The following is a 12837-nucleotide window of genomic DNA, read 5'->3' on the forward strand; positions in this document are numbered from 1 at the left end:
GATGAAGAAGACATTGGGTGTTTAGAAGTGAGCATCCCCTTCCCAAGCCTTGCTGAGATGAGGAAGACTTGCCTCAGCTTGTCTGCTATATGCTTTCAGGACCTATCCACAGAAAACAACAGAAGGGAAGGTGATAATAGGAGTCAGCCAGTGAGGGGCTTGTTATTAAGCTAAGTACCTCAAACTGAATGGTGCTCAGTCTTGCTTGGGCTATGGTGTTCAAACGCTCCAGAGAATTACCCAATTGAGGGGCAAAGGAGTCAAACCAATGTTCCCTGGCTAGTTCTCCAGGAGCCTTTAACTCTTCCACCTGTGTGCCTTGCTCTGCCATAGGATATAGCAAGCCCAGAAAATAATGCCTCTGGCAAAGACGTTCTGGGTCAGAGCTAGATTCAATCAAAAGCATTTGCTGGCCTGGAAATGATGGCCTAGGGGATGAGATGGGCACAATTCTGACATATCCTGGGTGCACTTAACTCTCTGACCACTTCTCCCCATTTTGCCCACCTTTTACCCCATGAATTCTCCTTGGAGATGATGTTATCCTAAGGAAAGAGTTTTGTAAGAGCCAAACAAAAAAAGTCCTGTATAAAGTAGAAGGATAGAAGATAGATAGATAGATAGATAGATAGATAGATAGAGATATCACATAAAAATGTATTATTAATTCATATTAATGTTATAGACTGGCAATTTAATTCAGTGGATAAAGGCATCCCAGAACCCTCATAGTAGAAGGAAAGAACTAATGCCCCTAATTGTCCTTTGATGTCCAGACATGCACCAGAGAATGCATGGGTACACATACAAATGCATGTGCATACACATACACACACACACATACACACACACACACACACACACACACACACACACACACACAAGATAGAGATAGATAGGTAAGATAAGATAAGATGAGATGAGATAAAATGAGTAAGGTGAGACAAAATTTTATGAGGTAGACTTAGAGACAGCAATTAGGGGAAAATGTCTTGAAAGGTGTCTTAGTGGGCCAGCGACGAAGACTGAAGGTCACTGCCATATTGCCCTCACACTGTAACTCCTACCAAGCAGGCCAGCATGCTTTACCTGATTTCAAAGCAGCATTCTCTGTTAGAGATGGTTTCAGTTCAAATTAACAAACAAACGCATGGACCCAGCGTCTGACGCTTCCTTTGTTCTCACTGCAGCCTAGCTCTTGAACTTGATCTTTTTCAGTCATGCTCAAAATGTTCTAGTTGATAAAAAAAACAAAACAACAACAACAACAAAATCAAACCTCTTTATTCCTATAGAGCCCCATTTTCCTGCAGGTTTCCTCTGGTTTCTACCCATCTACACAGCCCTTGCTTCTGAGAATGTGCTTTCTTCTCATTGCCTTTCCCCTCTTGTTCCAAAGTTCATCGTCTTTCAAGGCTCTGTTCCTGTGCTGTTTCCTGGGGGGTCCTTCTTGATTTTGCTCTAAGAAATCACAGCACCCAACCATGACAGTAAATTCCTGATGGACCACTACTGCTTACTCCATTCTTCCTGGGACTAAAGCCATCTGCGTTCACCAAATGAGTCTTAGAGAAAAACTACTAATTGATATCTGCCACCAGGCCCCGCCAATGTCCAACATGGAGCACTGGACGTATATAAACAGCAGTGTATCAACTGATAGGAAGAACTACTTTTGTCCTCTAACTCCCTCTGGGTTTTTATTAGCTGGTTTTTAGAAGAAAATGTTGTATCTTGTCACAATGAGATCCTTGAATCACCGTGGGAGTTCATCTGAATCCTTCCTTGAACTTTTGCCTCTTCAAAAGTAGTAACAGAGCTGGGCAGTGGCAGCGCACGCCTTTAATCCCAGCACTCGGGAGGCAGAGCCAGGTGGATCTCTGGGAGTTTGAGGCCAGCCTGGGCTACCAAGTGAGTTCCAGGAAAGTTGCAAAGCTACACAGAGAAACCCTGTCTCAAAAAACAAAACAAAAAAAAAAAAGTAGTAACAGCCACTACCAACTTAAGGGTATTCCACAGTTCATGCTGACCTCCAAAGATTTCACTTACCTTTTAAATTAAAACAACTCAAACATAAACCATGTTGGGAGTGTAAAGTAATAGCTATTTATCCTAAGAGTCACAAAGTTCTGTCCCATCTCTGAGTTATTTGGGTGTCCGCTATCTTGTCTGGTGTCAGAATGGCTGGTGTTAAGTCTGGAAAGACAGACACTTGTAGCAATTGTAAACTTGTTCTTCAGTTCACGGATGATGACACCCTAGTAACACCCACTCGAGTCTTTGCTTTCTAGTTTCAGGCTGACATATCACTCAACAGCTAGCACATCTGGAAATGAGAATCCATGCTGGTACCGTTGGTCAATAATTCAGAAGAAAAAATCATTACTTTTGCTAACTAGAAAGTCTAAAGTTCTTGCAGCATGGAACATTTGAAAAATGCACTATCAAAATCACATATTGAATGGCAATCCTGGAAATTTAGAAATCCTGTCTAATTTAGAGATAAACTTTGGTCATGCAGCCTTCTCCTAACAATGCCTTCACCATTTTATTGCTCTTCTCACTCAGAAGACATTCTTGTGGGTCAAATGCAAGACTATATACTTTGATGGAAGGGGGGGAATATGTAGGCTATAGATGGACTCCACTATTCGAAGGAGAGTCAGTCATTAAGACATGCTCTTTACATCCAGCTCATTTCAGTTGGAATTTATTCATTGTGTCCATAAATCTATTTTGGACACAAAATAGTCTTTATTAAGTAAGCCTTTATTAAACTGAGTAAGTGACAACACACAAACATGTTATCTACTCCACTCAATGTACGGTTTTGTGTTTGGATGACCACTTTTCTGATTAGAAACAAAAGCAACAGAAAAACTTTGTGGAGAGTGTTAAAGGTACAGTCCCTAGAAACTGTTCTTTGTCCCTCACAGCCCTGACAAGATTCCATCCTCAGTTTCCTGTGATGGGGGAAAGGTTCAACTGTGCAGTGTTTTGTTTTTCTTAGGTCATCAGCACTTCCCTGTTTCATAGATTGGTGCTTTGTAAAGGACATGATGAATTATCTATCCCTAATGTCTTTTTCACGAAGTCTATAAATAGAAACTTAAGACTGTGAGGGAATTGGAAGCTGCTGAAGGGAGCTAACATTGATGTGCATTGGGTGCCCCAACCTATTTCATGTCTAATTGGCAACAAAACAGTGAGAGTAAGAGTTTATATCTCTGTAGACACCCACAGTTTTATTTGTTTACTTTAAGCAGAATATAACACACGGTATGCATCTGGGCTTGGGATGTCCAACCTCTGATTACCTAGAATTGAAACCAGAATGTGAAAGTTCAGAGGATGGTATACTTTCCAGTGATTTCTAATGATACTTGATGGCCTGGAATGACTCCAAATCCCTGATTAGATTTCAACATAAGATCTGCTTACACTATATGCATACATAGATTTCAAAGTAAGATCTACTTTTACTATATGTGTACATAGATTCCAACATAAGATCTGGTTATACTACATTTACAGTGAACTTTGTAGTACCTATCTCTCATCTGACCAGAAGAAACTTGTAGATAATTCTGATTTCACTAAATATAATTTAGAAAAGTCCCACATACAGAAGAGAGGGGTGGGGGAATGGCTATTTGGTTTGTCTGTTCTAAGGTTTGCTTCTGGTTCATCTCTGTCCATAGAGAATTTAAAAGGACTTAATAATAAAAATGAGAGTAAAAGAATAATGAGATTGTAGTTCTTGAAACATAACCAGGAATAGTTACTTAATGACAAATTGAAATAATTATCATAACTAGAGATATCTAAGCATCTTTGTAGCTCCATGATCAAAGCTTGATTTTTTTGTAGGTTTCATTTTATTTTATCTTTGGTTGGGGCAGTGGAAGAAACAAGAGATGAGACGGATTGCAGAATCATTGATAGCAATCGGTGTGATCTGGTGTCAGAGATATTACTGAGAAATATACTTGCATAATACCGTGTATGTATGTGTGTGGTACATTTCTTAAAGACTTTGACATGTTCAAAACTTCAGTTGATGAACTGAAATATATTGTAAAGATATTTATACTATGATGAATTTTTTATTAACCCATTTTCTTTTACTGTAATGCAATACTTGAGGTTGTACAGTTATAAAGAAAAGAGGTTTAGTTAGCTCACTATTTTGGAAGCTAAAAGCCCAAACAGCAAGGCCTCAGATCAATGAGGCTCCCCACTGACTCAATGACTTCAAGGTGGATGGTGCCATAAATGGAAGGGGTAACTATGGAAAAGAAACTACATGCTAATCCAAGAAGCCAGAGCATAGAGGGACTCTCATCCTACTATTCTCGAACCAACTCCACTGTGAATATTTACTCATGGTCCTATGGGAACTACCTTAATCCCTTCTGAGAATATGAACTGATGGACCACCCAATAGACACTGCTTTTTAAAGATCCTATTGCCTCTTAACACAATCCAAACATGAGCCTGGGAGTAATGTGTTAGTTTAGCCATAACCAAATGACAACAGACCCTAAAATGAACAACACCATTTTTCCTGGGAACTTCCATATGACCAGAAAGAGAGTGGTGCTCCCATAGCCAGTCAAGAACAGAATAAATCCACAGAAGTCAGGCTGGTTTTGTCTAGCCTCATTTGGAAAAAAAAGAAAAAAGAAAACTAGCCCTTCTGGTAAAAAGAACTTCATGTTTTTCTAGTTACGGTAATATGCTGCTCTTGAAATGGTCCATCTCTAGGGGTTCTGCTTCTGATGTCTCCTAAGCAGTCTTTATGATAGCAGAAAAAGCAGATTCCAAAAGGAGGAAACTGGGCTTCAGAATAAGAGTCAGACTCAGACACTGGATAAGAATGAGTCAGTATACCCAAGTCTGACCAACTGGGAACATGGGCAAACCTGTGAGAAAGCCAGATAGAAGACACCAGTGTGATCCTCAAGGCCCCAACCAATTCCTTGCCTTCCACAAAAATTGCTATCATAGATAGAAGAAAATTACTCAATAGTTTTATTCAGTTCTTTTTTTTTTCTTGTCATACTACTATTTTGAAAGAAATTTCCACGTAAGATTTTGCTCTGTGTGTTTTGTTCTAAGTAGATGATGACACCTCGAAGCACAGAATAGGAGAGGTGATTTTTACTGTCCCCTGATGAAAACAGAATGCTCCTTACAGCCAGAGGAGAAGCAGTTCTGAATGGGGCAAAGAAAATAACATCCAAGTGGTATCAGTTTTCGGTGGTTGGCCTGAGGCATGGAAAACTTTGACCGCCTGGCAAATTGCCTTCCAGCAGCCATTTGGGTGGCCATTCCTTCTGTGGGCTTTGGGAAATATGGCTAAAGATGATAAAGAGATTCTCTCTTTGGAGAGTCCGGAATCTGTCAAGCGATTTAGAATCTATGAAAAGTCTGAAATTTGTACTCTGAGTTGTTGATTGAGGGAGAATCCTATACTTGGGCTTTGGCGAGAGAAGCTTAGTGTTCAGTTTTAGAACCTTCATGAATAAAGACAAGTGAAGACTTTTGCCTTGAAGAGCACTGAACAGCTTCTACAGAATATGATGAAAAACTAACTGATAAAAAAAGTAAGATTTTTCCCCCCAACATTTTAGACACGTCTAGCGAAAGCTAACATGGCACCTGAGAATGTTCTCCAAGATGACTGTCACCTGGACAACTGTTAGTCAGCTTTCTACCACTGCCACAAATATAGCTGAGAAACTGGAGTGATAAGGAGGAAAGGGCTTCATGGTTTCAGAGTTTCCATCCCTGGTCACTCAACCCTGCTGTCTTCAGGCCTGTGGTGCACAACACGGTGTGAGCAGACTGCAGAAGTAGCTGCTCACCTCGCTGCGGACAGGAAGCGAAAAGAAGAGGAAGGAAGGGGATCCTAATGACTGGACTTCCTTCCCCAAGGTCTCACTTCTTACAGATCCCATCCCCTTCCACCCATGCCACAGGCTGGCAACCAAGCCTTTGGCTCATGTTTCTTTAGGATCAAAGATTTTCAAAGCAGAAATTGCTCAGCATCTGTGGAGATGAGCAGAAAAGATGGTGATAGTTGTTAACTGGTATTTTAGATGAGTAAAGGCACTCGGCTGAACAAATATTATCAATGGTTTCACATGGAAATCAGTCTCTGTTAGAATTACGTTCTATCCACTGATTGCATCAGGTTATCTCAAGAGTTACTATGAACAAGTCAATTTGCAGGACAATGGCTGTGGACATGATAAATTAATATCCAATCCCTCTCAATCTACCATGCATAGCCCTTATCTGGTGCCCTTTGTCCAGCAGCCATGAAGTTGCTCCTGTGGGATGTAACAATATGATAAATGATTCCGTGGGTACCGTGAAAGTCATTTAAACTCTTGCTCATGTTCTTATACAATTAAGACATGTTCGTTGTAAGTATTCACAAAATATAGGTAAGAAAAAAGTTCCAAATCATCAATAATTATACTATCCAAATATTTTTGCATGCTAGCATGCAGATTGCAAAGTGTACACACACACACACACACACACACACACACACGCACGCACGCACGCACGCACGCACGCACACATGCACATTCACAAGCGTAACAAGGAACTAAAAGAGAGAATGTTCATTTATGCAGTTAGAACAGCATCCCAAAGCTGACTGGGGATCCTTGCTAGCTAAGTGATTGTGCTTCATCACTGCCTGACTTCCTGGAGCTTGGAGCAAAAGCATATTATCTAGGAGCGATGGTATCCCCAGACACCGCTTTCACCAAGGTAATATCTTAAGTAAAATGGATAGTGTCTCTGTCCTTATTTCTTCTCCTTCATCCTTCGTCGTCCCCCACCCCAACCCGGACTGTTAAATTGATTGATCAATGAGTTAATTAAAACTTATTTCAAGGTATTTAATGGTATTGGGGATTAAACCCAGCGTCTCACAAATGCTAGGCAAGTACCTCACCACCAAGCTCCACCTTCAACACTAAACCTACTTTTTTGACAATAATGTCTCAAAATAGTTTTGTCGCCTTTGGGATACAATGTAAATTTGAGATTTCCCTCTTGAAGAAGAAAGTCAGTACTCTTTACTTACAAGCAGCTATTTGGATAACCTTTCCCACCATTCAAAGCCTTTATCCAATTCCCCAAAACGTTGGGAGCTCTGTCCTAGCCTTACTTCCTTTCTCTGTTTTCTGAAATCTGATTTTGTCTTAGGGGGTGGTTCTGGCGTTACTCCCAGTAACACTATGGAAACTTTCCTCCAGCCATTGTTGGAACAGACTTTCCATTTGCTTCTGTGGCTGAGTTGGCTACCCTGGGACTAAGTAGCAGGACCCGGGAAGCAGACTAGGGAGTCAATACAGCTTAGCAGCGACTTCTTCCAAAATTGCTGGGCCCACGGTAACTGGTTTTGTTTACATACTGGCTTATATACACTCTTGGTCTTCAACGTGGCAAAAATATCTGCGAGTCCTGTGTACAGTGAGAGAGAAACATGAGTAGTGTAGAGCAACAGAAGAGCCTCGAAACCAGTAGTAGGTTCTGGTTGCCGGATGCACCCGGCTCAAAGATGAGAGTTGCTACACCATTCACAGGCCCTTGGGATACCAGGAAACATCCTCACAGCATCATCTACAGTTCTTCCCAGACCAGGAAGATCGAGGAGCCTTGAGCTGGGCGGCTTCCTTCTTTGTTCCCAGAGCAAAGGGATCTTTATGGGTGGGGCCGTGGGGATGGGAGGGGCTGACTGCTTTTGAACCTTATCGTGAGATCATGAAATTCCTGTCCTGACTTTAAGAAACAGTATATGAAACCAGGGGTCACATCACCCACTGGTCTCAGGAGTTCTGAAGAGAGTTACATTCTAGAGCATAAGGAGATTATGATTTCATACTAGTATTTTAATTTCCTGACACGGTTTTGCTTGAAAAAAGACCCTTATCATCATCAAAATGTTCAAAGAATTCCAAGAGCTGTTCTCTTTTTGCAAATCCGATTTTGAAATAGGAAACTCTGGGATGGAATGCTCCAGCCATAAGACTTGAAAATGCATTTTATGAGTTTGTTTGGTTTTTTTTTTTTTAAATAGGGTAATTCAGTGTTTCTTTTTGAACTCTTCTTTCATTCTTTGGTAACACACTTAAATACTGAAAAGGAAAAAAAAATTTCAGTTTTGCAAGAGAGGTAAATAAAAAGATAAAAGATCTTCTAGCATGTGACAACTCATGATATTTTCCCCAGTTGTTAGTCACATTGCACAGCTGGCCATGCCCCAGAAACCACAGCCCTCAATTACATCTGCTTTCAGACATGTGGAAGAAATGCATGCTAAAACAATTAAGCAAATTATGACATTTACATTCTTCCGCCCCCCCCCCCCCCAAGACTGGCAATGCCTATGATTCTACAGCCTGTGATTCTACGGGAACCCAAACAATTATCATCAATCACACTGACCACATGCATCGTTGCCTAGGGCTTTGAAAATGTCAAAAAAGTAAAATATAACAATTTTTCCATAAACTAAGCACACCCGGGTCTCGGCTTGGCAGTCAAGACCCCACGTGCTGATGGCATAAAGGCAAAGCTTCCCATCTCATCCCAAGGCCACTGAACTCCACAGGCAGCCGACAGACCGGGATCGCTCATAAGTCTGAACTGCGTCCTTTGCCCCGCATTCGCCACCCCTCTTTGGTGGACAGGCTTCAGCACTCACTATACAAAACAGGCAGTCAGTCCCGCCTGAAACACATGACTTCTAATTATAATGGAAAGTCAGATTTTTCTTCTTGTCAGGATCAGAAGTTTGGGAGCAGTGGGGGTAAGTAAACTCCCCACTGTACCCCACCCTGAAACAAGTCATAGGGCACAGAGCATGTCTGAAAGCAAGGAGAGTACTGTGCATTTGTGTATATCCCTGTTACACAGTATATTTGTGAGGCTTCGATAATAGTTTACCATTGAGGACTCAGATGTAAACGGCACAAGCATTTGATAATCACTTGCTGTGGATGAAGCAAAAATGGATAGGACAGCTCTCACTCTCAGGGAGGCTATATGATAGCCGGAAAGACATACACATCAGCACCAACACATAATTAGAGAAGTCTGTGACTAAATGTGTTAAATCCCTCCGTGAAGCCACAGGAGGAAGGCACAGATTTCATGAGTCACAGAGCCTATGGCCTGACACATCCCAGACACATGGCTTTGGTGACTGTACTGAATGTCTGGTTTACCTTTCCAGATCTCTCTACCTTCCTGTACCCCATTCTTGCCTCAGGAATCTGACTTCTAAGGACTGGTCGAGCAGGTGCTTTTCCCGATAAAACAAGTGGTGTATTACTTTGTATTACTTTGGTTTCTGTTGCTGTGACATGACAAACACTATGGCCACAAACAACTTGGAGAGGAAAGGATTGATTTCTTCTTATAATCCATCATGAAGGGAAGTTGCAACATGAACTCAAATCAGGAACCTGAAGGCAGGAACTGAAGCACGGGCCATGAATAAATGATACTCCATAGCTTGTGCTCCATGGGTTGCTCAGCTGGCTTTTGTATATAACCCAGGATCTTTTGCCCAGGGCTGGCACCCTCCACAATAAACTACACTCACCCACATTTGTCATTAATCAAGAAAGTGGCCAGGCAGTGATGGCACACTCCTTTAATCCCAGCACTCAGGAAGCAGAGTCAGGCAGATCTCTGTAAGTTCGAGGACAGTCTGGTTTACAGAGCAAGATCCAGGACAAGCACCAAAACTACAGAGAAACCCTGTAGATGTAACCATCTTATTAAATAAGAAACAGAGAGCCAGTTGCAGAGTTAAAAGCCCAAGAGGTCAGAGCAGTAGCTAAGAGCTAAAAGCCCTTTCTTACCCTACTGCCCCTGCTGTCCTTCCTCTCAGCAAGAGACCTACTTCCTGTCTGTCTGTCCTTTTATTGACTTTCTGTTCTGCCTTCTCATTGGTTGTAAACCCAACCACATGACCTCCTTGTCACTGCCCATCTATACCGACCTCCAGGTCTTCTATGGTTGGTATTGAGATTAAAAGCGTGTGTCTCCATGCTGACTGTATCCCTGAACACACAGAGATCTACCTAGCTCTGCCTACCAAGTGCTGGGATTAAAGGCGTGCACCACCCGCCTGCCCGCCGCCACTGCCGCTGCCTCCGCCGCTGCCCCCCCCCCCCCCCCCCCCAGCTTCTGCTATGGCTTGTTATTAGCTCTGACCCCCAGGCAACTTTATTTATTAACATACAAATAAAATATCACCATAAAACCCTGTCTTGAAAAAGAGAAAAAAAGATCAAGAAAGTGTCCCATGGATTTACCTAGAAGCTACTCCAATGGAAACAATTTTCTCAGTCAAGATTTTCTCTTTCCAGATGACCCAAGCTTGTATCACGTTGACAAATAATTAACGGGCAAAGAGAGTGATAAGAAGAGATCAAGCCCCTCTATTCCTCTACCTATCTTCCAGGGATTGGTAACAACTTGTACCCCAATCCACAATCCTGTCAGAGACCCTTTCCAAAAATCCCATTCCAGGTTTGCAACCCCATGTTTCTCTTCTCTTTCCCTGTTGAGCCTAGAGAACTGACTCATTATCCTTTGTAGACCCCGAATTTTGCTCACATCTTTGTAAATTAAACAGAGCCTCTCTAAGCCAGGTGGCGGTGGTGCACACCTTTAATCCCAGCACTAGGGAGGCAGAGCCAGGCAGATCTCTGTGAGTTTGAGGCCAGCCTGATCAACAGATAGATCCAGGACAGGCACCAAAACTACACAGAGAAACCCTGTCTCAAAAAAACAAACAAACAAACAAACACCAGAGCCTCTCTAGATAGCTAGTTTGAGAGCACAATCAATGCTTGCCAGGACTCTAGTGCAGTAACCTTCTCAGGAGGGAGGTATTTGATCAGTCCAGTGATATTCCTGAGAACCAACTCAGAATCACAAAACAGGGCTGCACCGATTACCCAGTAAGCCTGCCCTTGGTTGGATGCCTCTCCTAATAACTCCAGTTCTGACACAGCAGACTGGGTGTCTCTAGAGCAGGCTCCATCAACCACAGCAATCCTCTGTAGGCAAATTAAATCAGTGGTGGCATTTAGGTTTCACTACTGCAAAATACCCACTCGTTCCCAACATTTGAGGACATTTTAAAAAAAGCACACACTAGATAAAATTTCTTTTGCTTCACTTTTATGATGCCTCTAAAATAGGTTTATATAATCTAGATGACTTCCCCTGAAAACAGGTCAAAGACCTTCATCTTAGAGATGTCTTCCCTATACCAAAAGAAATGAGTATCTTAACCTCAAATCTCAGATACACCAGAAGAAATCCAAAGAAACAGGCCTTGCAAGCTTCAGGTCATCCTCTTTGCCCTTCTACCACACATGGTAGTTCATGAAAACAGAGTTTTCCCAGTTTTTCATTTTCCTCTAGATTTTCATTTTGGAAATCTTTCACATCCCATGAAATGTGTATTTCATCCAATATATGTCCATTGTGAAGCTGCCTTTGGTGATGCCACGAGCCTCTGATGGAAGTCTACGCTACTCAGGCATAGGTAGAGTTCTAATAGCTTCCCACAGTCCCTAGCTCCTGATACCCACTTGTAGTAGGTAGCTGTTTCAGCTATGACCTAGAAGTACTACCCCCAGTGAGGCTTCCGATAACTGTCACGCCCACCTATGACCTGCCCCCGAGGAGGGGCCGAGACAGGAACCCTCAAGACCCAAGATCTGGATGTCCCGGCTCCTCTTGGTTCCTGGTGATCCTGGATGCTGAATGGTAGACTGAGCAGAGTTCTCCAGAGAACCCAGCTGAACTAAACCTCACTTCTGGATGCTGTAACCAAACTCTTTACTAGCTGTAAGTTACTCCTCAAAATAAACCTCCTTTTTAACTACATGGAGTTGCCTTAATAAATCCTCCAATACCCACACATTTCAACATGGTCAAATGTGGTATAGTATTGTGTTCCCCAAAATATTGTGCACCCTAATAAACTTATCTGGGGTCAGAGACAGAACAGCCACTAGACACAAAGGCTAGAAAATGGTGGCACTCACACCTTTAATCCTAGCACTCCAGAGGTAGAAATCCCTCTGGATCTCTGTGAGTTCAAGGCCACACTGGAAATGGCCAGGCATGGTGACACATGCCTTTAATCCCAGGGAGTGGTGGGAGAAAGCAGAGAGGTATATAAGACGTGAGGACTAGAAGCATTTGGCTGGTTAAGCTTTTAGGTTTTGAGCAGCACAGTTCAGCTGAGAGCCATTCGGATATGAGGACACAGAGGCTTCCAGTCTGAGGAAACAAGACCAGCTGAGAAGTTGGCCAGGTGAGCTGTGGCTTGTTCTGTCTTTCTGAACTTCCAGTGTTTACCCCAATACTTGGCTTCGGGTTTGATTTGATTAATAAGACTCTTTAAAATTCCTGCCACAGTCAAATCTCATTTTAGTTAGTCTATGAAGGAATTTTGCAGATGGAGTTATGGCCTCAAGTCCATTGGTCCCTACACTAGGGACATTGTCTGGTAGGCCTGACCTCCCATCACAAACACATTAAAGCAGAGGCTTTGTTTTTTGTTTTGTTTGTTTGTTTTCCATCTGGTTGAGGATAAGGAAGTCAGAGATACATGTTCCAACTGACCTAGAAGAAAGCGTGTTCCCTCACTGAGCTTTCCTCTTAGAGGTCTCTGGGCAAGAGAATGAGCATGGTCTACAGTGGCTACTGGAGATTGGTAGGCAGTGATCAGCTAAACAGCAAGACCTTGGTCAAATGACACAAGGGAACAGATTCCT

Source organism: Peromyscus leucopus, chromosome 8a (assembly GCF_004664715.2).
Source record: "Peromyscus leucopus breed LL Stock chromosome 8a, UCI_PerLeu_2.1, whole genome shotgun sequence".
Classification (NCBI taxonomy): Eukaryota; Metazoa; Chordata; class Mammalia; order Rodentia; family Cricetidae; genus Peromyscus; species Peromyscus leucopus.